Below are 27623 nucleotides of genomic sequence, written 5' to 3'. Positions count from 1 at the left end.
TGTAAGAAAGGGACAGGAGGATTACGCAGTGAGCTCTGTCCTGACTGCAGGGATGACTGGAAGAGGTCGTGTCCAGCAGGCAGCTCCAGCTCGGGGCAGTAAGGGCAGGAGCTCCTGGGGTCCATCAGCAAGTTCACACAAGTGCAGTGCCCAAAAGTGCCGTACACAGAGCTCTTCAGTCACACCAGCCCTTCTGACAGCCACAATTTCACCAGCACCATGTTTGGCTAGAGCACAGGGAAAGGCTTTCAGCAAAACCCTGCTGGAGTGGCACTATCAGCAGTGGCCTCTCAAGGGAGCACACTGACCTCCAAACTTGCAGTACTGTCATCCTGACCCTATGGTCCTACTCACGTGAATTAGCAAATTACCACCTTCATGTGACTACAAAAGAAAAAAAGGGGTTTTTTAGTAACTTTTGAAAAAATAAACAGCTTCCTACCAGGATTAAACTGAAAACATGTTTCTATGGTGAGGGCTGATTTAAAAAAAAAAAAAAAACATGAATTCTTTATCAAAAGAAAACATTTTTCAGGCACGCCCGAAGATATTGCAGAAAAAAAAACCTCTTACTTATCTACACAAATATAGCAGGAGGCCAGACTCAAGAGTAGAAAACATAGCTCTTTGAAAAGAAAACTGTGGATTAGAGATACCTATAGCCCTTATAAATTGCAAGTACGTAAGAATTTATTCAGCCTCCTGAGGTTTCCAGGTAGCAGAAAACAACTGGAGCTATGCAAATCATTTTGGAGCTGCCCTTGGTATACATTTCTCCTCGATGTAGCACTGCTATGTTTCAGTTTCTAATTCCATTCTGCTCTAATAATAAATTCTCTTCAGAGACCTTGACTTTCCATAGAAAATTAAGCAAAATGTAATATGTATTCAGACACCTGGTAGCACATTTGCATATGTGAGATAATGCATGCCAAGATTCTGCAAAATAAAAGAAACCAGTAAGTTTGGAAATGGACATGTTTCTGTATTACAATCCATTTGAGACAGAATGAAGGCTAAAAAAATTGCTACACTACAACTTTATATATCCACTGAATTGGTGTGTTTGTTCATTTTGGTCATAAAAATATCCCCTAAATTTGATCTTTCAGAGGGTACAAGCGCTATCATTGACACCCATTAAAAAAGAAAAAAAAATAAGGGAACAGTCTCCATGCTACAAAAAATACTAGAAAGGGAAAAAATAAAAAATTGAAAGAAAAGCCAAACTCCTTGTCTAGGAAAATCCAGAGCAGTTAAATAAAAGGTTTCCAGTATAAGAGAAAGTGAAAGCTATCAGGTATAGCTATGCCATGGTTTAACCACAGCTGGCAATTAAGCACCCCACAGTACTCACTCAATACCATCAGTGGGATGGAGGAAAGAGAACTAGAAGGGTAAGACTGAGCAAACTCATGGGTTTGCATAAGAACAGATTAATAACGAAATAAAATAAAAATAACTAACTGTAATAAAATGAAAACAACAAAGAGAGACAAACAAAGCCCAAGAAATAAAAGAGATGCAAATGAAAACAATCACTCAGCACCAAAACACCAATATCCAGCCAGTCCCTCAGCAGTAGGTCCCCAATCAACCTTCCCCCCAGTTTTATTGCCAAGCATGATGCCATACAGTATGGGATACTCCTGTGATCATTTGGGGTCAGCTGTCCTGGCCGTGCCCCCTTCCAAATCCTTGTGCACCTCCAGCTGCTCAGTGCTGGGATGGGGAGCAGAAGCAGCCTTGGCTCAGTGTAGGCACTGCTCAGCATGAACTGAAAGATGCCAGAATAATCCCTCCATACTGACCCACTGCATACAAACAGCTCCATCCTAACCTCCATGGGGCAAACTGACCCCAGCCAGAACCAGCACCAGCTATCCAATATTAACAGCTACGCCTGTCTTGCCTCAGAGACTCATTTTTGCACTGCCTCCCTCTACATATATAAACACATTCAAACTATATCATCTGTCAAGAATTCAGCTAGCTGTACTTCCCTCAATTTGACTTTTCTGGTAACTATAACAAGGATGCTGACACGTAACCAAAACCAAACAGCCACAAAATCCCCTCTGACCTTCGAGCCATCCTTTGAATTTGACCCTGAAGAACACACTCTGAAAGCAGGTGGGGACTTTGGCTGACACATGCTTGCCCCAAATAGACCATCTTCAGTCATAAGGAACATCTGCCTCACACCTGCATTAGGTGGGAGGCAGTGCCCTTAGGAAAGCAAATAGGGCAACAGGGGAAAGTGAAAAATGAACTCATGAGCAGAGGTTTACATTAAAGCTTTTTTTTTTTTCTTCCAGAGCTACAAGAAGTATTAGAAGAGTCTCTATATTCTCCCTCTGGTATCTGACATTGGCTGCTGTCCATCTCAAAAATATGTAGGAGAGAAGCAAAAAGATACATCCTAAAAAGTCCTCACCAAAACCAGAAAGAGACCTTGGGAAAAAGTTACAAACACAGAGAACAATAGATTGTGTGTGGGGTGGAAAGGCTGAAAGTCACAGAGGAGGTAACTTCAGAAGAAAAAAAGAAAATAGGAAGAAAGAAGAAAATACCTGATCGTTATCCAGCAGCACTGAACAGCAGCTGACAGCCTCTGGAGGTACCTGTCCCAAAGAGAGCAGCAGACATGAGAGCTGAGCGGGTGCTTGGGCACTGATGGAGAAGCCTGGAGCCCCCTCCCTGCCTGCGAGCAATTAACAAAACAAAAAGGCTTTATGGCAGGAGCCTGCATCTGGAATGCTTTGCCTGACTGCCACCCCCAGCCTGTGGCTTTGGGCTGGAGGGAGTCTGTGGGAGGGAAGCACGGATCCCTTCCCTTAGAAACATCCCCTGCCCGTTTAGCGGAGACAGAGCCACCATTTCCTTGGGTACTATCCTCACCTCTACCCTTCACTCCGACAAAACTGACGCCACTTTTATGTTATCCATAACTCTATAGAAACTTCTTTTGCAGTACTCTAACCTCGTTTTTAGCCAGATGCCTCACCACTGAACACCCATAACCCAGGGCTATTGAAGAGTACATTGTCACAACAGACAAAACACCCAGTTTGACCTGTCCTTCTTATCCACTTACTGGAATGATTAAAAAAAAAGATGGATAGCACACTCTTGTTGCTTGGCTCACTCAAAGTATAGAATAGTATGATAAGGATTAGTGCAGCCTACAAGAAGCTAGTGTTGAATTTGTAACAGTATAAATAGCTGCAGCTTCAACCTTGTGAGGATAAGCAACCCAGTAAACATCATAACAGCTGCAGAACAGCAGAGCTACCCTGACTAGGAACCATCCTGCTCAAACTAAATCCTGCTCATGGAAAATTGAGTGTTCCATTGAATGCAATTAGCTGTCTCTTGATACTGGTTTTAATGAAAAAATGACAGCTGCTAATCCATAGAGTAAATCTTCACATTTTCAGCTTTCAAAGACACAGGATTTTGTCAAGCTTGAACTCACAGTCTTTCCTCCCCACCTCCACCCTCCACATCACCCCCAGCAGTGACAGATTTGAGAATCTTCTTTACAACTTCCCTGAATAATAGCTAGCAGGGCTTGGTTCAAGAGCAGAGTATGTTTTTGACCGAAGAGCCAAAACAGAGAGAAATAAATCATTTTCTGTGCCTGCAGCTTCCACGGACACATCCTGCTATCATTGCAAGTTGGGTGTGTTCTTATTTTATTCAACATTAAAAGATCTTTTGTTGGTTGTAATTGATACAGTTCTCAAGATACTGCACAAACTCTGTCAGTCTAAAATTGTTTAAAGAATCTCAGCATAAAATAAGAGTAGATATCCAGTCCAACCTCTGTTAAAGTCAGGGAAAGTCCCCTGCCCACATCAATAATTTTAGAAATAGTTCCTACTGTGAAGACAGTAAAGAGACTAAGCAGAGTACAGTGAGGGAGTGTTCAAGTGTAGGATCTAAGTTCAACAGATTTTGAACACAAGTTTACACATCAAACCCTTTGCTAAAGAACATCTGCCTGGATTTGCAGCTCTGCGATGCTGGAGCCCTGCTCTGCTCTGTGCAGCCCCTTGCTCTGTGGCCCTGTGCTTCCAGCTACGTGCTCCCAGGCAGCTTTCCTGAGCACAGCTCACTGCTGCTGTCCTGCATAATGCACTCCTGTAGGGAATACTGCTGCAGCTTGATGTTGGTTTTTATGGACACACAGATCTCAACTGAGAATTGAGTGACACGGGACTAACTCGTTACTGATTAAAAAGTTAGGAAACAAATTATGAGATCGAAGTAAGTTATTAAGAAATAAAACCTCACTAAACCTAATATCACATCCTAGACAGTTAGAAACTCTTAGCTGGAGATGCTGAAAAGTATCTGGCATTGAGAAAACAAACAAAGCATTTTCCACCTTCAAAGCCCTTATGTCATTAGTGAAGAGACTTTTCAGCTGCTCAAGCAGATAAGATGCTAGATAAACTTGTATTTTAGGAAATTGAAATTTTTTTAGTCCAGGATTTTTCACAGTACTGGACTAAAAGAGGAAATTAGTTCCCTTATGCTTTCTATTTTTCTTAGCATATCCAAGGCCTAAGGTTGTGTATTTAATCAGACATTATGAGACCTGCACCCTCCTAGAACAGCAGCTAGAGACAAAGCAGAAATCACTGGAGTGCCTAATGGTGTTTGAATTATCTTATGTCATTAGGCAAATGAATTGAGGACTTTCTGTCAAGATTATCTGATGAGGCAAAAAAAATCCACAACAAAACTTTATTTCTGTCGGAGCTGCAGAGCTGTCTGAAGTGTATTCCTACAAAAGGGACTATTTCCTGTTGTACAGACTATTCTTACACAGCTGCTTTCAAGGATGTAGTCAGGATTTCCAGGTTTATCAAGGCAATGCTCAAAAATCTGATGGGTACCAGATGCAGAGGATACACTACAGTACATATGGACTCCTCGTGGTGAATTATTGGTACCTATAGGTTTTACCTCACTGATTCCCATAGCCTCAGCCATTTTTAAAATACATCCTGTGTTGCTAGAGCTGGCCTGCAGTTTGGCATTGCTGAGAAAACAAAACATACCCTCTGACAAACACATACTAAATTAGTTAATATCATGACTGTTTATACAAGGCTGTATTTGTGCTGGTGTATGTGCTAGCACTCAGACTGTGAATAACCCTAATCTGTTTCAAATTCAATTACTTAGAGACTTGCAAAATGCTGCTTATCAGGCATTAATACTTCCCTATTCTTGCTTTACCACCTGCGTCACAGCTCAGAAAAGAGCAAGCTGAGCCAGAGAAAGTGAGAGTCACATGGGCTTGCAAAAGTCCCACGGGACTACCTCTTAAGTCTTCAGTCTCCATCCCAAATCCTGGTTTGTTCAGCCTTAGGAGATCCCTCAAACATTTGAAATACCACAGGGGCTTTCCTAATTAACCCTTGGTTATATGATTATACGTAATAAGCACCTGAAGGCTGCATTTCTCTTAATTCAGACACCTTCAGGGAGACCCAAATTCCATTTCTCTCTTCCAGGAGCTGCTGGCAGATACTAGATAATGACTCCTCTCTCTCATCTAGCTCTTGCAGGACCTGCCAAGAGCAAACTGCTGCTTTGCAATCCAAACAGGTCTCTCACAAGGGCAGAACAGGCCCATGAGTGAAAAGAAAAAAGAGCTAGAAAGAACTATATATGAAGTCCTTTTCTTTGGGTGTTTGGTTGGGGCTTGGGGTTTTTTTGGAACAAGTAAGATCTCCTTACCACTCCTGTGACTTTACCTTTCTGAGAAAGGAATGCATAGGAAATAAGAAGTCCTAGAGCTAGCTGTGCTGTGGACTAAACCAGCTAATTAAACCTTATAGACACTGAGTGTGTTTAGAGCAGTTCTATCTGATAGGATTTTACCTATTGCACTTGCAGCAACCTTTCCTGGCCAAAAAACAAAACAAAGACATTTTTAAAAGGAGCATCAGATGTACTTTGGAGATGCTACTGATGGATCAATGGCCTCCAGAACAAGTTGCTATCCCCACACTCAGTGAGCAGAGTCTCAATGAGACAAAGCCAGCAGAAAAAGAAACCTGATTCTTTCAGATAAAAACAGCTCTGCCCCTTGCTAAGAAAACTAAAGACAAAGTCTTGGTAGTCAATCAAACATATTCAGAATCAACTGTCAGAAGCAAAAGTTACTTTTCTTGTCAGGATTAGGAAAAGCATTAGTAAAATCAAGGTCATTCATTAGGGTAGTAAAACAGCAGCAGTATCATGAACATGGGATATGACTTCTTGAAGAGCAGTGAAAACTCATTCTGCCCCACTGGAGTAATCCCTGAGAGGAAAAGAATTGGGTTGTATGTCAGCAGCATGAGCAGCTGGAAACTATGAGGTACATCGCTAACAGTTACATTTTACATCAATTAAACACCTTTCATCCAAACCATCTTACAAAATGATGAAAGAATTATCATCATTTTACAGAGAAGAACTGAGAAGAAGTGAGGAATGCAGGCTTGGTGTACAACTCACTTGGATGGCAGACAGGCATCTGTTTGCACTGTATACTGCAGGCTTCTGCCAAGCAGATGAGAGTTTCTTCAGTTCATGTGCCATGCTGGAGAAGAAATGCCTGCATGAGCTTGTCAGGACAGCACCAAGCCCAGCCCAGCAGAGAAAGCCTCTCACCATGACTTTGTAGCCTCAGGCACGGCCCTACCTCAGCTAACATGGTCACCTGGCCTTAAACCAGAAAGTCTGTGCTCATGTGTGCCTTTGTGTCAGATGCTGGAGGAGGAAGGGAAAAAGAGATTTACAAGCCTGACTCTATAGAAATTAGAAATTAATGAGAGCTTGACTACTAAGTCAGTAAAAGCCAGATGTTCACCACAGAGCTGTGACTCACATTAACAGCACCCAAAGTCACTTTGTGCTGTAACATGCAATGGGCAGAGACAAATCTTGCATTGCACAACCTCAGCCACACCAGAGCCCAAGAACAGCTTAGGTGTGAGTCCTCTAGCATAGAAAACTGCAAGTGGCAAGGGTCCTTCTCAGTTTTGTTCCAGACTCAACAAATATGCACCTGCACTGTTATACCAGCAAGGCTATTTTAATTTAGAAAGTCAACCGGTGCTCAAATGGACTGACCCACTTGGAATGCAAAAGGCAGATCAAATTTATTGAGTAAAGAATGTGCTGTAAGAAAAAAAGCTTTCTAGAGCCTTCTGAGAAAAACTCCTGGGTAATTATCAAGGGAGGTAGATGTTCTGCTGCTCAGGAAGCTGAGCCCATTATAAAGGAAAAAAAGTCCACTAAACATAATAAAAGGCTATTGTTAAAAGTCTCTGTGTAAAAACAAAATGAAAGCATCAGGTCACAGGGTAAGAGGAGTGGCTCAAGCACCTGGTCCCTACTAGGAATGCTATTTCCTAAGAATTTGCAACTATATACTCAAAATGAAGACACTCAGATGAACTATCCTTTTTAGATAATGTTCTATTATAGTCTGAATAATTCCAATTAAATTTTCCCTACAACTCCCTTCACATCATCAGCTTAATTTTTTTTTGTTACATTGAATTGTGTCACTAAAATATCTAATTTTAAAAAAACCCGCCACCACTGGTCAAAGAATAGATGTGAGATTTTGGCATCAGTGCTCAACCTTGATTTGCACTGACACCAGGAAAGAGTTCAAAGCTGCTCTAATGCAATTTACAAACAAGAACTTCGTTGTGGTTAACCCACTGTGTGAAAAGAGGCTGCTGTCCTCAAAAGAACAATGTTATCTGAGAGAGGTATGGTGACACAGCCAAAAACTAACACAGACAAACATTGTTAATTGTATCAACTTTCAGCTAGACTGCAACAATCTGGAAAATATGTCCCCACTGGCCCAAATATTTTAGAGCATGAGCAAAAGATATTTCTATCCCAATAAAGGGGGAAATTAGATTATTATTTGCTGACAGAACCCTTCATATCCCAAACTAGCTGCAGACCATAAAAACAAGCCCACATTTTCAGAAGGCAAAGACAAAACACACCACTGCTGCTATGTATCCCTGCCAGGGAGAAGAGTGTTTGTGATTCTGAGGGCAACAAAGGCTTTTTGTCTCGGAACCCTGTGCATTTTGCCACGTGTGCTATTGGGAACACACGTTTCAGAGCAGTTCAGAGATGCCACGGTCCATCACATCATCCTGAGTCACCTTGACATTTCTGATTATGCATTGAGATGATAGCCTCAGGGCTATAAACCTGCTTTTTAATACATTATTAATGATAATGGCTGTTAGAGACTGCACAGTCCTAATGCCTTGCTTTCCTCTCTGAAATCTAACCAAAGTATTGTGCACACATTGCACAATTATATCCTTTATATTAGCTGCTTCAGAGACTCGAGTGTCTCAGCACTACCTGGTGCCTGCACAGCAAAGTGTGCTTCAGATTCCCAGTTCCCCTTGCTCTATGAACCAAAGCACAAGGGAACTACAAAGGTACCAGGACTACATCCTCTAATATACATCTTGGATGTGTTTGTTGCTTCAGTTAGCCCTGCAGTTGCAGAAATAATCTAGGCAATGTATCTATTCAACATCTAGAAAAATATGTTTGCTCATCTCTCAAGTTGTACACAGAATGGAAAAGTCATATTAATAGACAACAAGGAAGTTTAGTTAGGTTAAAAAGAAAATCAAAATCAAAAATACCCTGTCTGAAGATGGCCACTAGTCATGGATGGTTTGCAAGGACAGCAGACTGTGCTGGAGCTTCATTGTCTTTGTGTGAACAGCAAGCTCTGAACATATCCTCTGATCTTTCCACTGACCTAGAAGATGTCCTGCTCAAGGGCTGCATCCACCCAAAGAGCAGAAGGAGTTTATCCTAAAATTTTAGTGCACTGGTCCTACTCTCACCTGACATCGTGCCCACACACCTCACCCTAAATCTATTGATGAAAAAAGCTTGAAAATAACCTCTTCCCTGTAAGAAAACCAACAGCATTGCTGTTTATCCTTCTGAGTCTTTTCTAGCCCACCACGTTTTCCTCAGCTCCCCTGCTCATGAGGTGGAGCAGGGAGGCAGTCCTGGGCGTGCTTTGCTGAGCTGAGGACAGTGATACACATCTGTCTGATGTGGAACTTCCTCTAATTACCTGTCTAATTACGTACAGAAGCCTACATACAGCTGAGTTTGGGTTGGTTCTGGCTGTCTTAAGGACTACACTAAATCTAGGTCAGAAATTTCATATCCATCCCTTTTGCTCAGTACGTTAGTCGAACCTACTTGTTACAGGCTGAAAGTCTTCCATGATCTCCTGGAAGGCGGTGCTATGTGAATATTAACAGCGTTACACGGATATTCATCTCAGGCTCCGATAACATTGTTATCTCCCGAGCTCCTCGCTGCAGAAACAGGCGCTACGCTCCCGCTCAGCTTTGCACATCAAAGGCAATGCGACAATAGCGCAGCTTTGAAGGAATGCCCGAGCTGGCCGAGGTTCAGAGCCGTGAGCAGGCAGGCAGGCAGACAGACAGACAGAGCGTTCTGTTGTTCTGTTTATCCGTGCGGGGCCGCTCTGACTCAGCGCGGCGCGGTGGGAAAGGAAACGCGCTCCCACCTCCGAACCCCACCGAGGCCGCGCTTGGAGCCTGCCCTGCTCCGTGCTGTCACAGCACAGGAGGAAAGGGGCACTGCCAGGATGAGAAAAAAATAATAATAATAAAAATTTAGACAAGGTCAGGGAGGAGGAAGGAAAAAAAAAAAAAAAACCAAACCACTTGGAAGAAAAACATAATGCAGCATCAATGCACTTGACTCTTTCTTTGACCTCATGCTGACGCTCGTCTTGCACAATTCACAGGAGCGAATGGAGGCACACACCGTCCCTCCTCCTGCAGGGAGCTCGGCAGGGCCGCAGGAACGCAGCCAGCCCCGGGAGCCGCCCTGGCCTTGGCAGCTCTGCAGGCAGGGATCGAGGGGAGGGCAGCCTCGGAACCCCGCACGTTCCCCCAAACACTCGTGTGTGTGTGTGTGCATATGCACGTGGGCCAAACAACCGACACCACGAGTTCTTTCCTTCAGTGTGCTTTAAACAGATGCCAGAGGTCAGGAATATGAAGTTGAAATATGAAGTTCTCCCATGCTATTTCAGAAAGTCTCATTTCACTTTTAGACAGGTTTTCAGATATTCAACTATGTTTTCTTCACACTGAAGTACAGTATTTTTTTACATATGTTATGCAAGCAGACACAGAGACATGACTTTGAAAGCAAGAAAAAAAATGCAAAACAAAATGGAAACATTAAATGAGAGCATAACCACACATTTCCTGCTGCCTGCATGTGTTTTACTGAGAACACCACTTCTCAGGTCCGGCTAATCAGCATTCATCAGTAAAACAAGATATCAGGGAACAGTGAGAGCCCTAGAGGTGTTTATCTTCCTCTTCTCTGAACCATGAAGCTTTTCAGAGAGTGTTTTCACAAGACAAGAGAATTGTTCATGAGTATCTTGTAGATCAGCAGTGTGATTTGGGAGCGACTGCCAAAAAGCACAAAGGACAACAGAAATGCTGCATCTCTCAGGATTCTCTAGCCTTTGCCTATCTGTCCACTTGAGATCCTTGTGACTTTTTATTTTGTCCCATATCAAAAAAGAACGGCCTGTTAATAGGTAACAAGAATCTGGAAAGATTTTTGCAATGCTATAAATAGCCAGAGCCCTTCTCTGGCCAGCAAAAGCAGTCCTGTGTTTATACCCAGAGAATGTAGACAGAGGAAGATAATGGTTTGTTTTGTTTAAGGTGGAATGGCTTTGGCAGTGAGCAGTTGCATTGTTACTGATTTTATACAGTTAAATATGACAATAAAATCTTCAGAGTACATTTCAAGGGAGTTACAACACAGACTTGAACACATCTGAAATAGAGCTTGCATATGCAATCATCAACAAACACACATAGAGCCACAGTGACTAACACTGACAGGGTGCTTCTTTTATTTGCTTGGTTCTGCTGGGGCACACCAGGGAATGGCAATGCTCTGAACCTTGTGTTCATACAAGAATCTCACAGAGCTGGGTTGGATTAGCACATCGCACATATTTACACTGGAGTAACGTTACCTGCTTGTAAGTCTGCTTCTGCATAGTGCTTAGCTTTGTCTACTTCAAACAACTCTTGTTCTAGTCCATTCACCCCTCCATAAATGCTTGGCACAGTTTCAGTTCTCCTCCCTCTCCCCCTTTTTTTTTTTTAATAGGCTTTGTCAAGTCTGCTCCTAAATCTTCCTGTTTCATTTTGTTTCAGGGTCATAGCTGAAGTGGTTTAAATTAAACAAAAGAAAACCCAGGAGTTACAGGTCAGTTGCTTTTAGGTAAGACTCACGAGCTTAGAAACAAGGAGTTGCAGCTCAGATAACAGCACACTTCACCACGTAAACTATGCTGGCTTCCTGAAAGGAAGGGGACACACAGTACTCTCCCTGCAGCTCCAACACTTTTGCCATAGTCCCAGCTTTGACAAGCTCTCCCTCTCTCTCCCCAGAGCTCCAAACTGGCCAGCTCTGCAGCGCACAGCATGCCTAAGGCCTGTAAAAATGATTATATAATACTGCAGTACAATAATCTAGAGAAGGCAAGAAAAACACCACCAGCCACACCAGAAGTCTGTTGCCAGAAACAGCCCATAGTGAAATACCCTTCAGTAACTTGCCCCCAAACTGCTGCTGTTGGGAGACAGCCCCTGCTCTCTGGTGCAGTGTGAGCCTCCTGCTTCCCAGCCCAATCCAGGCACATGCTGTGGATCCAGACCTGGACATCATCTATCCCCTCCTCACTTCCATCTGCCAAGCCACACACACTTATCTCCTACACAACCAGAGTACAGTGGCATCAGACCAACATCATTTGGGGGCTAATCTAAAGCAATGTTACAACATTTACATTTGGGGGCTAATCTAAAGCAATGTTACAACAATTTAACATTTAAGTTCAATTATCTTAATCCATTTTATACACGAACATAAGCTATACCTTGCCTTGACGTGTGTGTATATTCACTCATCAGTGTGTGCTGCTCTTGAAATGTACATTCAGGAAGGTATATCCTGATTACTTAGAGTAGCCCTAGTTAGAATCCTCACTGGCTAACTCTGCAGGAAGACATGCACATTAGTTGAGGAGCAGCATTGGGTTAATGCAGCTAAACATTTTCTCCCCAGAGCTGACATGATCTGTACTGCACCATGTGGACATCAGCCACCACACAGCTGAACAGGAACTCTGAGCTTCACTCCCAAGACTGGGCACACCCATGTGTTGGCAGGTTGATGAGGGCAAAGTACATACAGATAAATTCTCCATTAAAAGGCTCTCCTACTGGGGAATGTAAACTTCAAGGGCACTTGGCAAAAACCAGTAAAATAAAGTCACATAACTACAAAAAAATCTTTAACTTCATAAAGAGTAGTGTTCATTAAATCTTACTCTGGAACAGTTTAAGGCATCCATTGCTTGTATGTATGGCACCACATATTCAAATCCATTTCCCACAACTCAGAAGTACAGTGGTCAGAAGTACAATAGATAAAAAGCATCTTTTGCTTTTGTTACTTCGGCTGAGATGCCACTATGAAAATAAAAAGATAGGAAAAAGAATAATCAAAAATCACAGTTGGTGACAAAAATTTAATTTATATTTCCAAACGGAGGTCCAGAATATTACCTAGGTTTGAAGAAAAAAAATTAAAAAGAAGGGGGGAAAAAAAGCTCTGGACAATACATTTCCTTTTTGAGGAATCTTTGATCAAGCATTTTTCTTTGGTTTTGACTGCTCACAGTGTTGAGCCCGAAATTACTCCTTCACTGAGCATTACATCAACAGTAATTTGTACTCTTACTCTACGATTTCTAGTTTGTTACCCTACTAGGGATGACAAAGCAGGTCAGCAGGCATGACTAAGGGCAGCAGATACTAGACATAATACACTCCTGGCTAGAAACTGCCATAAATGTAACAGGCACACACCAATGTTTAATAAAAATGTTGCTTCAACATTGGAAAGTGCAACGCTAAGCTAACATGACTCCAATAACAAAGCCATACACTGCAGACACTGCCACTGTAGCTCATATGACATGGGTAAAGTTCTCATGAACTTTATCAGTGGTTTCATCCATTCTGTGTTGAAGTAACATCTCTTTGAAATCAGGTTAATTATAGCAGGATTTGACAAGATTTTAAAAAGGACAGAAGACAACTGTGTGGGCATAAAGCGATTTAAACCAAACACCACCCACCTACACACTGCAGGGAGACCTGTGCAGACAAGAACTCATGGAACCAGATCTCAAGTACCAGTCCAGGACAAAAAGCCAGTTTAAAACAAATCTGACTCCATCCACTTATTTTAGCTCCAAACTAACATTGTGTGTGACCAGTTAATTACTGCATGCTGGTTTTAGTTCACTGTTTTTCAGAATTAATGTGAAATGGAAAGATTCTCCCACAAGCCCAGTAGCCATCTGGTGCTATTGCTGTACTTCATGAAAAATTCATTGCCTTTTTATCATAGTCAGCTATTTCAGCGATTGTAGAGATTTATGTTTTTAAGCAGAATATTTTATTCACTATTGATGTTTGCAAATCTGCTTCAGCATCACAGTTCAACAGATTATGTTCTTTCTGGCTTCATCCTGGGGATTTCTAGCAGCCTTGAAGGCAGCAGAAGCTGTAAAAAAGTCAGTTTTAGTAATAGATTTATAAAATGGATGTCACGGTGTTGTCTGTTTTCCCAAGCTAAATAAAGCTAAACTCAGTGCCAGTGAAACATGCTCAAGCACTAAGAGCCTCATTACATCTCCAAGCTCTCATTCAGCCATTCATCTCCAACAGAGCTATCTGTCATGTAACACACAACTGAGTTTGATACTCATTCTAGCTCAAAGAAATTTTATTTTTCTTCCTTCATGCTCTACTTGCAGGAGATTCTGCAGCCAGAAGTGTTTCAGCAGGCTGCACAGAGACCAAAACCAAGGTAGTGGGTTAAGGAGTGCACAGGCTAAACCTCTCCTCCTGAGTGCTGAGAGGAGTCAGCAGGGCAGTCATTGCTTCCTGGGCTTGGAACCAGTCGTGGAGAGCTTGGCTGTAATACCCTGCCTTCCTCCTGCCTGCACCACACCAGTAGGAGCTGCCTGTGCTGTGGCTTCTGAAGCCCTTAAAATTGGGCTTTTTCTTCCCTCCTCCTTCAGGCTGACAGGAATAAGGCCAAAAGAATTCAGATAATGTAGCCCAACAATTCCTTTAATCAGAACAAATCCTTGTGAGAGTTGGCAACACCTGAAGAGTGGGCGTAGAATACACCCCCAGCAATTCAATGCACAACAGGCTGCAATAGGAAATAGCTACTAATACTGAAAAGGAAGTGAGTGAATATTCATAAGTTCTCATCAAAAATAAGATTACCTTTAGCAGTCCCTTTACATACCCACAAATCCTACACAATACTTCTGTCTCAAGCACTGCAAGTTACCTCAGCCCTGGGTATTCATATATGCTGTCAGGGTATTATTTCTGAGTTTTAATCTTAAAAATATTTCTTTTACTGAAGCAAAGTCCCAAGCAGGTATTTTGCTTTGTTTGAAAAAAACTAAACTCATTCCTGAATGAGTCAAAGAGATGTCACAAAAGCACACCAAAAGCAGAAGGTTTAAGGAAACATGAACAATGCCAGAATACATGGAGGGTCCTAGAGAGGCTGAAGCTGTCTCAGAGCCAAAATTAATAAAAAAGTGTAAGAGGAAGCAACAAGGTGTTCCCCTGGCACAGAGTCATAAAAAGCAATTTTATAGAAAATGTGGGTCTGTTGCTGAGTGGGCTGGGGGAACTTAGTGCTAACAGAAGCAGAAAAGGCCTTTGCTGGTGAGGTTTGATTTCTGGCCTTTCTGGTTCCTCTGCTCAATGCAAGTGCCTGGGAGAGGCTCATTTTGCCACACGAGGCCAGTGAGACTGCTGGCCAGCACCACTGAGATGCCATCCTCAATTGCCTTTAAAGGCCATGGCACTTTCAGGAGGGCCCAATTACTTTAGAAGTGCAAAAAGGTCAGATTCTTCTTCAAGGATTATATTGGGAAATCACAGACTTCATCACAGTCCCTGAAAGACTGTGGAGCAAGTCTTCAAAGCCATTTCTAAGCACAATAAAAATGAGAAGATCACAGAGAACTGGCAACTGGGGAGTTACCAGAAGGAAATAGTGCTCAACTGATATGATCTCTTTCAATGAGGAAAAAGGTGCCTTTGAACAAAGAGTAGTAGATATCCTTTAGCTTGGCTCTCCCAAAGCTTTCTCAACAGTATCCCTCAGTATCTACACCAGCCAGGTCAGACCTATGGGATGAATGGTTGGCAAATAAGGGAACTAGAGAACTGCAGGACCCATTTACCGGGCTGAAAGAGTCATCAGAAGCCCTTGAGTCTCATGGGGAGGGGGCAAAGCAAAGATGACCAAATACCAGCCCAGGCTGCCCTTTGTACGATCTCAACCCTTGAGATTACAAAATAGTTGGGATTAGAAGGGATGTCTGGAGATCATTTGTCCAAACCCCCTGCCAAGGCAGGGTCATCTGGAAAAGGTTAAAAGGGAATGCACCCAGGTGAGGTATGAATATCTCCAGAAAGGGAAATTCCATAACCTCCCTGGGCAGCCTTTTCTAGGGCTCTGCCACCCTCTATGTAATGCAGCTCTTTCTCATGTTATGGTGGAACTTCTTGTGTTTCATTGGTTTTGTATTTTAGAGGTATTCACAACTTGAGTGTGTAAGGCTCTGAGCAGCTGTACCCAACCTCAGAGCTGGACCATGCATCCTGCAAGAGTTTGATTCAAGGGTCATGAATGCCAAGATCCTGACCTTTTTAGTCCAAAGATCAAGAAGATACCCCAGCACAACCTCACGTGAAGTTTCTTTCACCTAAAGAAGGGAAGAAATAAATTGAAGTAACTTTCAGAGACGCTCTGTTCTCCCTACTTCTCATTTACTTTTTGAGATAAACTCCAGTGTGTTGGAGAGTTTAAGCAGAATCCACAAACATGCAGAAGAGATTATACTGCCAAGTTCAAAAGAGTAAACTATGCAAACTGCAGAACAGCTTGAACTTTTAGCTTTCCTGCACTACAGATGATTGCACAGCCAGGCCCTAGCTGCTCTGTTGAGCTGGCTTTGCAGGAAATAACTACACGCCTAAACAAACAGTAATAGTAGAGACGTAAGAGCTCTCCTGCCTGTCATTCCAATAAGATCACCTGACAATGCACTTACAGGCAAGCCAGTCATCCAAACAAATCATTAACTTGAAGTTTCGAGTAGCATGGAAGAGACTTTCTGCTTTCAGCACAGTTCTTTCTGGGTCAGGGCAGAAAGAGACCATGGCCTCTCTACACACACAGCAACCTTCACACAGTAACATTACTTCCAACTGCAATGGCATAAGGCAGGTGGCTGCTTTAGTTATTGCTTTAGGCTGCTGATAAATCATTTCCCAGGGGAGGGACTGCAGACACTGCACCTGCATGAATTCTCACAGACTACTAACACCTCTTTCCAAAGTCAAAAGCATTAGCACGGAAGTGAATATCAACAGAAGTGAATAAAATCTCCTATTTTCTTCCTGTACATCCTCTGGAACTGCCTTACCCACTTCAGTCTCCAAGAAAAAACCTAAGAGTAAAGAGGCTTCAGCATGGTTGTCTAAGGCATTGTAATTTTATGGCAAAAAAAAAAAGAAAAAAAAAACCCCAAAAAAATATAATATTCAAATCACTTTATTCCCATTAGAATGGGTCTCATTTAGATGTCAGCAGTAGGAAACCTCAGAAGCAGAGTAGCCCCCACATTTTGTTTCATTACCAGTATGGTGCAGTTCCATCCCACTCCTGAAGGATGGGTGTCTTACATGAGTCCATACAGCACACCAGCATCTGCTCACTGCTCTCTTCTTCCCATTTTCTATCGTCCTGTATTCCTCTAATTCCTAGTCACCTTATTGAAATTACAAGGCTGAGTATTGACATTTTGGTCTGTGTTTGCATAGCCCATGCACAATTATGTGCAGATCCCTAAATAGGTTTTAAGTACAATGTTTATACAAATTAGACCATTTACATCAACTAACAGGGAAAACACTGGTCCTGTTTCAAGCTCTAATATACTTGCAGTCTCAATTCTAAGAACAAAGACACCGGTGAACACATGAATTGCAATAAAATCATATTCCAACACTCCGCACCTGAACTTCTGTCTCATAAAAAGGCAAATAGTCTGGCTTCAAAAAGTGAAACCAAATACAGTTAGTGGCCAGCCAAGGACAAGAGATTTCAGTCAAAAACCCCTCCCAAGAAAAAATAATCCTAGCCCTCATGAGCCTGAGAGTGCTGTCTCCATCAGTGCCAACCATGGTTGCTCATTAGTATTCCCAGTGCTCGACAAGTTTGGTTAATGGCCTAAAGCTCCATCTGTGATAGGCAGTATTTACTTAACGAGGAGATAGCCCACAGGCTTCAGTGGATTGCTTATTTCTGCTCATGCTGTAGCAGGCCCACAGACTTAATACAGATGGAAGGCAGAAGATAGGATGTGGTTCTCCTTAGCTTACACAAGAGATTCTTTCTGCTAAGAGGGCATAGAATAAGAATCTGAGTGAACATTTGCTGAAAGGGGTGGAAAGGCTCCCATCCTTTTCTGCTCACTGTTTTTCTCCTTGTCTCCATTTCTAATTCAAGGCTTAGTGCAAGCATATGCAAGTGAGCAAAATACATATTTTTGGCCACTTACATTAAATCAGACCCAGAAGTTCAGTTTTAGCTCCTTCAGTTTAGTTCAATCTGTTACCATATTGCTCTGGTTGGGAAAATCAGTTAAATAGTTTTTTGCTTGCTGTAGGTAGATATTTTGGGCATCTAGCTCATTTTTAAAAAGAACATTTTTTAGAAAACACCCCCTCTGCACACACAATTTGTTCATAATATATTTCTAAGTTTGTCACAAGAAAGCATCTTCCAGTGCAATAAATTTAAACTTTCACTTTGAAAGGGTCTTAGCTAAATTGAGACTGTTCACAAAAAGATAAATATAGGTTTTAAGATAAATACTTTCCTACTAGAACATTCAGTCACAGTGTTACTGTAGTAACAGTCATACATACTTGCACCTCCTCACAGCTAAGGAAAAATAAGAGATGGATGACTGTCAGGCAAGTGCTGAAGCAGAGATCTCGGATCACATCCAAAAAGTGGTCACATCAGCTGAGGTGGCACTAAGAAGTGTGACTGATATTTCAATAACTCACTTTGGTTTTCATTAAGCAAGGAATGCTGATTAACATAATTCACCTGCCAGGTTTAGTGAGCTAAGCTACTCCAGAATAATTTCCTCAACCTAGAGCTGCCCCTGAACACAGTGCTGGACACCATTCGTAGCCATTTGCATCAGACAGAGCAAATAGGAGTCCAAGGCTCCTGCTACAAGGAGTCCAGAGCTTACTGCACTTTCAGATATAAAGAAAAGACAGATTTCCTCAGAATTCAATTTAATTTCAGCAACAAAGGCTATATACTATTACCTGTCTGTCTGGAGCAAAATAACCAGAATTAACTATTTCATCTACAATGACCAAGGAAGAGTGCAAAGCCCACAATTTTCCTAGAAGTCCAGCTTCATTATTGTGGTTTGTTCAGGCTCCTTACAGGCCCCATTTGCCTTTGAAACATGCAGCGCTTGGCCTGTGTAGAGCAGACCTGGGCTGTTAGAGCTGCCCGACCTAGTCCTGTGATGCTGATGAAAGGACTTTGCCTGTGCTGTACCCTGGCGTGTGCCATAACATACACTTTATGTTATGGGGGGCAAAGTGTCCATCATTTCCTCCCAGGTGTGCCAGAGTCACCCCAAGCACAATCCAGAGTGTGATAACAGACTTGGGCAACAAGTGAGTCCTGAGGCAAGCCCCAAGCCCACAGCACACAGCCAGGAAGGCCTGTGGTGATGGTAGAGCAGTGACATCAAGACAGTAACACATCAAGGGAGCAAGTCTTTGTAGTCACCATGGCAGATGACAGGCTAAGGATGTTGGAAGGAAAGAGATCACTTTTTGGGCACTGCAAAGGCTCCTCCATACATGCAAGTGGCTATAGCAGTGCTAACAGATGCAACCAGCATTGGCCCCATATGCCTTCATAAACCTTGGAAGGAAAGAGACTTCCAGATAAACATCTAGTTTCAAGCATAAGTGACAATCTTCCCTTTGAAATTAATCTTTTCTAACTGATCATCCCCATTAGTTTATATGATCAGATTCAGATTAGGTAGGATGAGAAAGACCCACTAAGATCACAGACATACATCCCCAAGATAGACTAGTAAAACTGGAAGATCCTTCCTTATCTGCAACTTCATGGTATGAGTAAAGGTTTTTTTATCGTGGTATAATGCTTTAACATCACTTACCTCCCCAGCAAAATTATACCAGCACAAGCATTTTTGTCTCTTGTGATCACATCCACAACACCAGCACACGTAAAAACAAGGCCAAAGTGTCATTCTGCATCAATGCTTTGCCAGCTGAAATTTCAAAGACGGAAGCACAAAGTCCAGCACGTAAGAGATATAACTACATCCTTGTTGGATCTTCCTTTTTAATACCCATTACCCCCATTAGAGAATGACTGCTGCAGAAAAGATTACAAAAAGAACAGGTGTATGAAATACTAACAGTGCAAGGATAAGACTGCAGCTGGGGACAGCAAGCAGGCAAGTCTCCCACGAGAAGGAGGGAGGGAGATGTTCCCAAAGGCACTACTGATCCCTTACATTTGATCTTATCCCCCACATCACAATCTACGCATTGTTTTTGGCAAGATGACAGGTAGATGGGGAACAATTTAACTTCTCTATCAGTGGGATGGTTTGGCATGGTACAAGAGGCACGTATCCTCACAAGTACAAAGTTGGAGGGCTTAGCAGAACCACCCTGTTTGCTTAACAAAGTGACGTAAGCCACACAACCACGCAAGCACAGCCTTTGTTCTTTCCTCCAGCTATCCCTGTTTTGCCTCAATGCCCTCCTACTAATTTCAAATCTAGCCCAGTAGTCTGCAAACCTTAAAGCAAGTACTGCATCTTTTTAATGCCCAGGTGTGTTCTGACTAGGCACCAAGGGTAGCTAATCATAACAAACCTGAATTTAATTGTTGACAACTAGAATGTCCCTAGAAATGCCATGTGTAACATATATATGGTTTTCCCTTAATGAATTCTGCTTTAGGAGGCTGAGCAGATTAAAGAAATGATCATGCCCTATAAAGTACATATGAACATCTATTTATACCAAACCATTAACAGATGGTGTTGTACTACCACAAGTTCAATTCCTAATGGAGATGGTTTATAGATAAAAATGATGAAGCCTCCTGTTGAAGTGCTGAGTACATGCTACTCTTGTAACAGGATTATGGCATCTATTAGTCAATTCCATTGAGGATAAATTCCTGATTTCTGAAGTGTGACAGACAAAACAATTACCTCATACAAAACAGACTAAGCAGAACATAACAGATATTTACCTGTACATCACAAAACACACAATTAAGGTAAGGAAAATCATACCAGTTCTTTTTTTTATTATTACATATCTCAGCAGGCCTGTTTCCAGAAATTTCAAGATCTTTTGTCATTCTGCTATGCAAACAGACACAGAAATCACAGCAAAGTCAGCCAGATATAAAGGCAATCCACATTCCTCAGCTAAGACTGTTTTCTCTTTAGATAATACAGCAGAACACCACTATTTTTTTTTTTGGTCTAAATAAATTTAGAAAAGGCAAGACTGGGTGAAAGTATATGAGGGACCAAATATGAGTTGTGATTGTTTGTATTTATAATACAATTGTTTGTATTTATAAGAAAACTACTGTTTTCTTTTATAAGTCCAGGTCTGGCCTGATACAGGCAGCACCACAGAAGGCAAGTGGGTGAGCCCCAAACTGACTGGGCAGGGCACAGAGGGATGCTATGGATGGCAGACAATTCCCCCAGGGAATTCCTTAGCCAGGGGAGGCTAAGGAACATGCAGCATCCGATGGGGACAGCCCAAGCTCCTAGTGCTGTCACTACAAGTTGTTAATTTAGAAGGGAATGCAGAAGCTGAAACTTCCTGAAGTACACACCCACACATCTTTAAACCCTAATAAATCCACACACAGGAAGCGAGCCGATGGTTTACCGCAACAGAGGGAGCTCCTCTGCGTCAGGCCCAGTTTACACCATCACCAGAGAGGCCTCAACAGTGAGTCACCAGTTCCCATGGGTCAGATGTGACCAGCAGGACACACAGACGCTCTCTGTCAGCCAGAGCACCTCCTCATGCTGGAGTGAGAGCACCCAAGGCGCTCAAAGCACCTGGAGGTGGCACCTCACAGGGCAGACCTGCCCAGATGCAGCAGCCTTGCAGCACACAGCTCTTTTCCAGCCCCAGGAGCAGCCCCTGGCTCATGGGCTGCCCCTCTGCTGGGGAAGGAAGAGAATGGCAAAGCTCTGGGGCCAGGAGACATCAATTGCACCCTCCTCTCCTGGATTACTAGGTGATCTAATTACTAATCAAAGAATTTGACAGAGGAACGGTAGCCAACACTGTCATTAGTGCATCTTTTAAAGAGTTATTTATATCCATCTCAAAAGAAGCTACAGCTCACCTCCATCTGAAAGGAAAATAAACACCATCTGAGCCAAACAAATGGTGTCTCACTTCAGACATTCAATTCAAAAACTTAGGGAAACTGGAAGTAAAAATGACATTTTGCTTTACTATCACCATAAGCTTTCATACACATACACAAGACCTGAGTTGAAGCTGCCAGTAGACAATATCTACTAGATTCTACAAATATCACTTCAGAAACTGAATGAAAAGAATTTCACAGCAGAATTTAAACTGCAATATTACTTAATGTTTCAGAAACTTAGAGTCTTTACTTTGAGAATGAAAAAAAATGCCACCAGTACACCACACAGTGATATAACAGAAAAAAATCTCAAAACAATATTTATAAGAAAATTCTTTAGATTAAGGCAGACACTGTTAAGAACTAAGGTTCATCTCTTGCTTCTGCTTAAAACAATTCCAGCTCATTACTTCCATGATGGCAGCCAGTGAGACCAATGATACCTGACTAGGAAGGCTTTCAAGTCAGTAACAAATTTTTTTCAGCCTTTTAAAAAAAAACAAAGTACCATTTCATAGAATTATGTTTTGTGCACATTGTTACTGCTTAGCAAACATCAAGGCCCTGATTTCATGACCCAGAATTCTTCAGCAGCACTAGTTTAAGGTACTCCCACTATTCAGCCCTATCTTCTCCACATGACTCCCTCCCTCCCTCCAGTTGTGCTGGCATGGAGTCCAGCCAGCTGCAGTCTGAATTGAGAAACTGGAAGATAACCCAGGAATTTCACTGAAGCCAGATCAGCTCACTGTGAGGGCCACAATACAGCTGCACAGGTAACTGTGCCAGCATGCAAATCAACATTTCTATTGAATGCTTCACACCAAAGAGCCAAAGAATCTAGTTGTTTACATTTCTGAAAAACTTTTAAACTCTTCTGCTTCATCCTACACATATTCACAAGTCAGAAATTCCATTTACAAAACAAAATCTAGCCTTAATACTGAGCTTAAGAAATAAATACACCATAATCCAAAGACTGAATAATCCTTCCAAGTTACTTTTAAAGACCATTAAAACCATTGATAAGTAAATGCTAATACTGGAAATAACACCCTTAAAAGATGGTAAACTTTGGTTACAGGAAGGCCTTTATCCAGACAATATTTCCTGGGAGAAGCAGCACTCCATTGGATTATATCCCTTTTTCTTTATCACAGGGAAGAAATTTAGAGATTGTTAATACTTGGAAGCCACAGACAAGTTTGTAAGAAGAGACACTGAAGTAGATTGCCACAAAAGGACCATGCACATGTGACAAACCACAGAATTGGCACTGTGTTGTGTTGAAGCACTAGGAAAAGGTGTCGAGTACACACTGCCCAGACCGGACCTCTCCACATGCCTTGGACAAGCAGTGAGTAAGAACAGATCCATCTCCTGCTCTTACAGAGAATGCGGAGCTCGCAGATAAGATCTGTAAATGTTTCGGCCAGAAGCTGCAACAGGACCCACTGTTCAGGGCAAGGCTTGGCACTGCATTTCCAAAGGAAGTGCTTTGCTCCCCATTGATTATCAGAAGGGCAAAGGGGCAGGGAGGGGGAAGGGAAGGCTGGCTTGTCCCTGCCAGATATCTCTATCTGAACACCTTCCAAAGTGAGAAAAGCTTATTGTCATTTGCAAATACGCCCCATACAACAGAGTAAGATCCGCAGGGAGCTGGTCTCCAGCCATGCCTGCTGAGGAGCTGGGCAGAAGCATCACACCAAATACCCCATCCCAGCTCCTTGAAGCACCTCAAACAACTCAGACTCCTGAGTTCTCTCAAGGTGTGGCTGTTCCACGGGAGCAGAGGACTCTGGACCACCGGGTTTCCTGCAGCACGGGCTGTGGCTGCACATGGAGAGCTGCAGGGCTGCACTCCAGGCACACATGGAACTGCCAGGAGACCCGGGCTGTGCTGGGGAAAGGCAGGACAGCCTGGTGTTACCTGGTGTCAGAGCCCAGGACATTCCTCTGACTGCCCTGGAGGACTTGAGACCCTGGCAGGGGGCTCAGAGACCTTGGCATGGAGTCACAGACACCAGACACCTGTGCCTTCGATTTTAACCCGTGGAAGCAATTACCAACTTTGTGCGAGGAGTTACAAGGTACAAGGGTTTGAGTAGAATGATAGTGAATTTATCACAGGGTGAAAAAGTAGAATTTTGGGGCTTTAGAATGGGGGTTCAGGAGGCAAGATGGAGGGATTTGGGCATGTCCTGTCCTCCTCCTGCTTCTTCTTAGCCTCCATCTTCTGCTGTGATGGTGGCGCTTTTGGATTGGTTTAGAGTAGAGACAAACTGTCTAACATAGGTGATAGGTACTGGAAAATTATTGTAAATAAAGTACACGTGGTTTTTAGTATAAGATAACACCACCCTGAGGGTGGTTAGTGTGCCATGAACTGACCTGCTGGACAGACCTCAGCAGGTCTGAAAAAGAATGTTATAGATAAGGAAAAATAAACAACCTTGAAAAGCTGAACCGACACATCTCAGCTTCTTCTTCTTTGGTCACTAGGCTGGGAAAAGAGAGACTTTCTAACACCTTGGGATTATCTCAACCTCAGAGACTCCACCAACCTGGGTTTACCCTGGGAAAGGGCAGAACTGCCAGAGGGACTTCCTGAGGATCCCTACTCCCCCCATTTTCCCTGGAGGAAAGCATACACATCCATTTGTAACCAAAGCCTGCCCAAACACCTACCAGCCAAAGAGTCACCAGTGAAAGTATCCAAAAGGGAATCACAAGGAATAGCCACTGCTTTTTTCCATTTTAACTTCAGCAAAAAATAGATCATTTCACCAAACCAGCACAAACAGAAAGAGAGCACCATGGTGCCCGGAAAAGTCATAATCAGCTCAAATCACCAGCAGTGATACCACCCTACCAATAGTTCATGCCAGAGTGGCTCTAATCCCTTTGCCCAGAAGAGACTCTGAGCAGCATGGCACATTTTGGAGCTCACAGGTCGGATGAAGCCTCTGGGTGCTCAGTCAGAGGGGAGCATTGCTCTGCAGGCCAGAGACACCCACACTGACAGCCTCTAGCTCTAGACATCCTGACAGCTGACCAAAGAAATGCAGCAAAAGGCTCTTTAAACACAGTAACAACAAATTAATCACCAAAGTCCCCATCAAAATATTTATCAAGAGATCCCATCCTGGTTTTCCATTCCTTATGGAAGAGTAGCAAGGTCACTGCAATACTTTCAGTGTTCTCTTTGAGCTTTAAAAGGCAAGAAAGAGGGAGAAAATTCAGGGTTCTGCTTGGATATGGTATTAGGGTTTGAATCAAGCTTTTCACAGTCACAGTACAGTACACGGATGGAAATGCATTAGAGTCCAACACCATCCCTGCAGGGGACAGGACTCTGATATATAAGGGGGAATACAGAATTGGATCCTCACTCACAGGTGACCTGCTGCTGGCACTGCAAGAGCTTTTAATTGCTCAGAACACACTGTCTGGGGGAGTCCCACCACAGAGCGGGGTAAGGCAGGCTCACAGAACTCAAGCCATGCCAGAGTTTGTTAAAAGGAGGGGTTCTGGCTGCCCAGAACAAGCTCTGGCTTTGCAACAAAAGTAACCTAACACCTCCATCAGCTCAGCATGCTGGAACAAAGCAGCTCTCCCGAGCTTGCCACCAAGCTCATCACCAGCCCTGCTCCAGACGGCATCCATGGAGCTTCACTGCTGAACTAAACGGCTTGATGGAAAGGGTGCAACTGTAGGTCACTTTGAGCAATGAACAAACCCCCACAAAAAACAAAAAAACACCATACAAAAAACCCCAAAAACAAACCGAACCACAGACCAAAAAAACCCAAAAACCTCACCAAAAAATGTCCCAGCAAAACCCACACCCCTCACTCTACGAAATATTACTATTACCAAACAAAACTTAGAGTCACTTGTTAGGTGAAGGGTTTTTTTTGGCTTTTAGGGTGCTTTCTGGTGTTTGGGTTTTTTAAATTTTTTTTTTAATTCTCTTTCTTTTTTGGGGGGAAGGGGGAGAAGGAAGGGGAAGGTTGTTGTTGCTTTGTTTTAACAATAAGTCCTAAACATTTTCATATCTTTTTCCAGACTGTATTTTTTTGAACTGAGTTAAGTCTTTGCTCCCACATCTCTACTTTCATTTTGCAATAATCAAAACATGCTAAAAAGAAAAAACAAACCCCAAAAAACCAATGGCCCAACAATCTCTATTTTAGAAATGAGATGAACGCTTGCTGGGTTCCAATCCTAAGAACAAAAAATCTCCTAACCACTCTTCCCAAAACATTCAATTGCAGCCTTGTTGATCCTCTAGTTCTCTGCAGGGGTGTAACCCCTGCACCACACTCCTCTTCTTCAGAACTGAAAACTCTTTGAATGCCGGTGCAACCACTTACTAGTGCTGAATTTGCTATGCTATGCATTATTAATTCACTGCCCCAGGCCTGAGAAGCAATAGATAAAGGTTTTCTAAGCACATCTGCAGTGGAAGAGAGAAGGAGAGCTAAGAGGAACAATGCAGGTTTCCAGCAGGAGTCTCAGTTCAGTTTCGATGTCTTCACAACCCAGTTTAATGCACACAATACACAGAGTGAACAGGATGTTTAGGGAAGCAGATAATATCTGCTTTGGAGACTATGTACAGTTATTTTCTCACTAGAGATAACTGATAGGGTGTCATAGCACCTGGTCTCACATCAGAGATAAGCCCCCAGGAGGTACACCCTCACTGTGCTTTCGCATGATGATAGGATGATTTAGGGGAGGCAGAAATCCCTGCAAGCCTGCACAATGGCTTTCTTTTGAGATCAAGCAATCACTTCAACAAAACAAAGTCTCACGCTTTCCCCAAGCCTACAGGAATACACAATATGCTCCATTTAGTCCTTTGCTAAAGCTCATAACACCATACCCTAAAATCTCTACTTTCAAGGTATGCGTCTCCTTCTACCTCAGCTTCCAGCATTCTGGCTGAGTTTCCTAAAGAAATGAATTGTATGTAATTCCAGAGTATTATCTGTAGTGGATTTTGAACCTCATCGGCAACAAGAAGTTTGACCATTATGGATACATTAGAAAATATTAAACTAGCACAACTTTCACAACACAGGGACAAGGAAGCTCCCTTTTCACACCCCCTCCAAAGTTAGGGTTTTCTCATCAGAAAGGTTTTCAGTTATTCATACCTTATTAGACAGAAGGAAACCTGGAGGCACCACAGCAGGCTATGGAGCTCATGGAGTTCTCTACTCAAATCCTGTTTCTATGCTCAGGTCAGCCCTAAAGGCCAGCTAACAAACTTTAATGATTTCAGGCTGATTGCCAGTAGCCTTTCTGTGGTCACAGCAGAGCAATTGCAACTCCCAACACGTGCAGAAGCAGGTGCAGGTGCTGCTAGACTCAATTACAGTATCAATGGGATGCTGTAATTGGGTGGGGATCTACTTGCATTTGCAAAAAAAAAAAAAAAAAAAAACAAAAAATGTTTAATACTTAAATTTTTTCTAGATGATTTTCCAGACAACAGTTTTGTTGCACAATTATTCAGCCTTTTCTCCCACCCACTGAATTTGATGGAAAATCTACCTTTGCATGTACAAGTAGCTTTACTGAGACACTGTAAGAGGAAGTAATTTGGTTTATAATTTCTCTAACAAGAATATCTGGACTGTGAAATGTAGTGTTCATGGTAAATAAAACGTTTCACTGCACTTTGTAAAATAGATATTATTTCATATCCTGGTCTTTGTATTTTCCTCTACAAAGAGTGTTGCCATTGTCCAACACCTAGGAGCACTGGGGTGGGTTTGCTAAGCTCAGCTGCTGTAGATTGACACAGATTTCAAATGGCAGACACCTGCATTTTCCAGCAGAGG

The 27623-nt window shown here is 42.6% G+C and overlaps 1 long non-coding RNA gene across 1 annotated transcript; it reads right to left on the bottom strand.

Moving 5' to 3' along the window:
• Positions 1-138: 138 nt before the first annotated feature.
• Positions 139-27012, bottom strand: LOC132080215 (uncharacterized). The gene is made up of 3 exons (XR_009419530.1): positions 26934-27012; positions 2574-2624; positions 139-384 (listed from the first exon to the last, which is right to left on the bottom strand). It is a non-coding gene; the product is annotated as an uncharacterized LOC132080215 (long non-coding RNA).
• Between the last annotated feature and the right edge of the window lie 611 nt (positions 27013-27623).

This window comes from Ammospiza nelsoni, chromosome 1, assembly GCF_027579445.1.
Source record: "Ammospiza nelsoni isolate bAmmNel1 chromosome 1, bAmmNel1.pri, whole genome shotgun sequence".
NCBI lineage: Eukaryota > Metazoa > Chordata > Aves > Passeriformes > Passerellidae > Ammospiza > Ammospiza nelsoni.
Note: the sequence above shows the minus strand (reverse complement) of the source record. Positions and strands in the feature narration are given on the sequence as shown.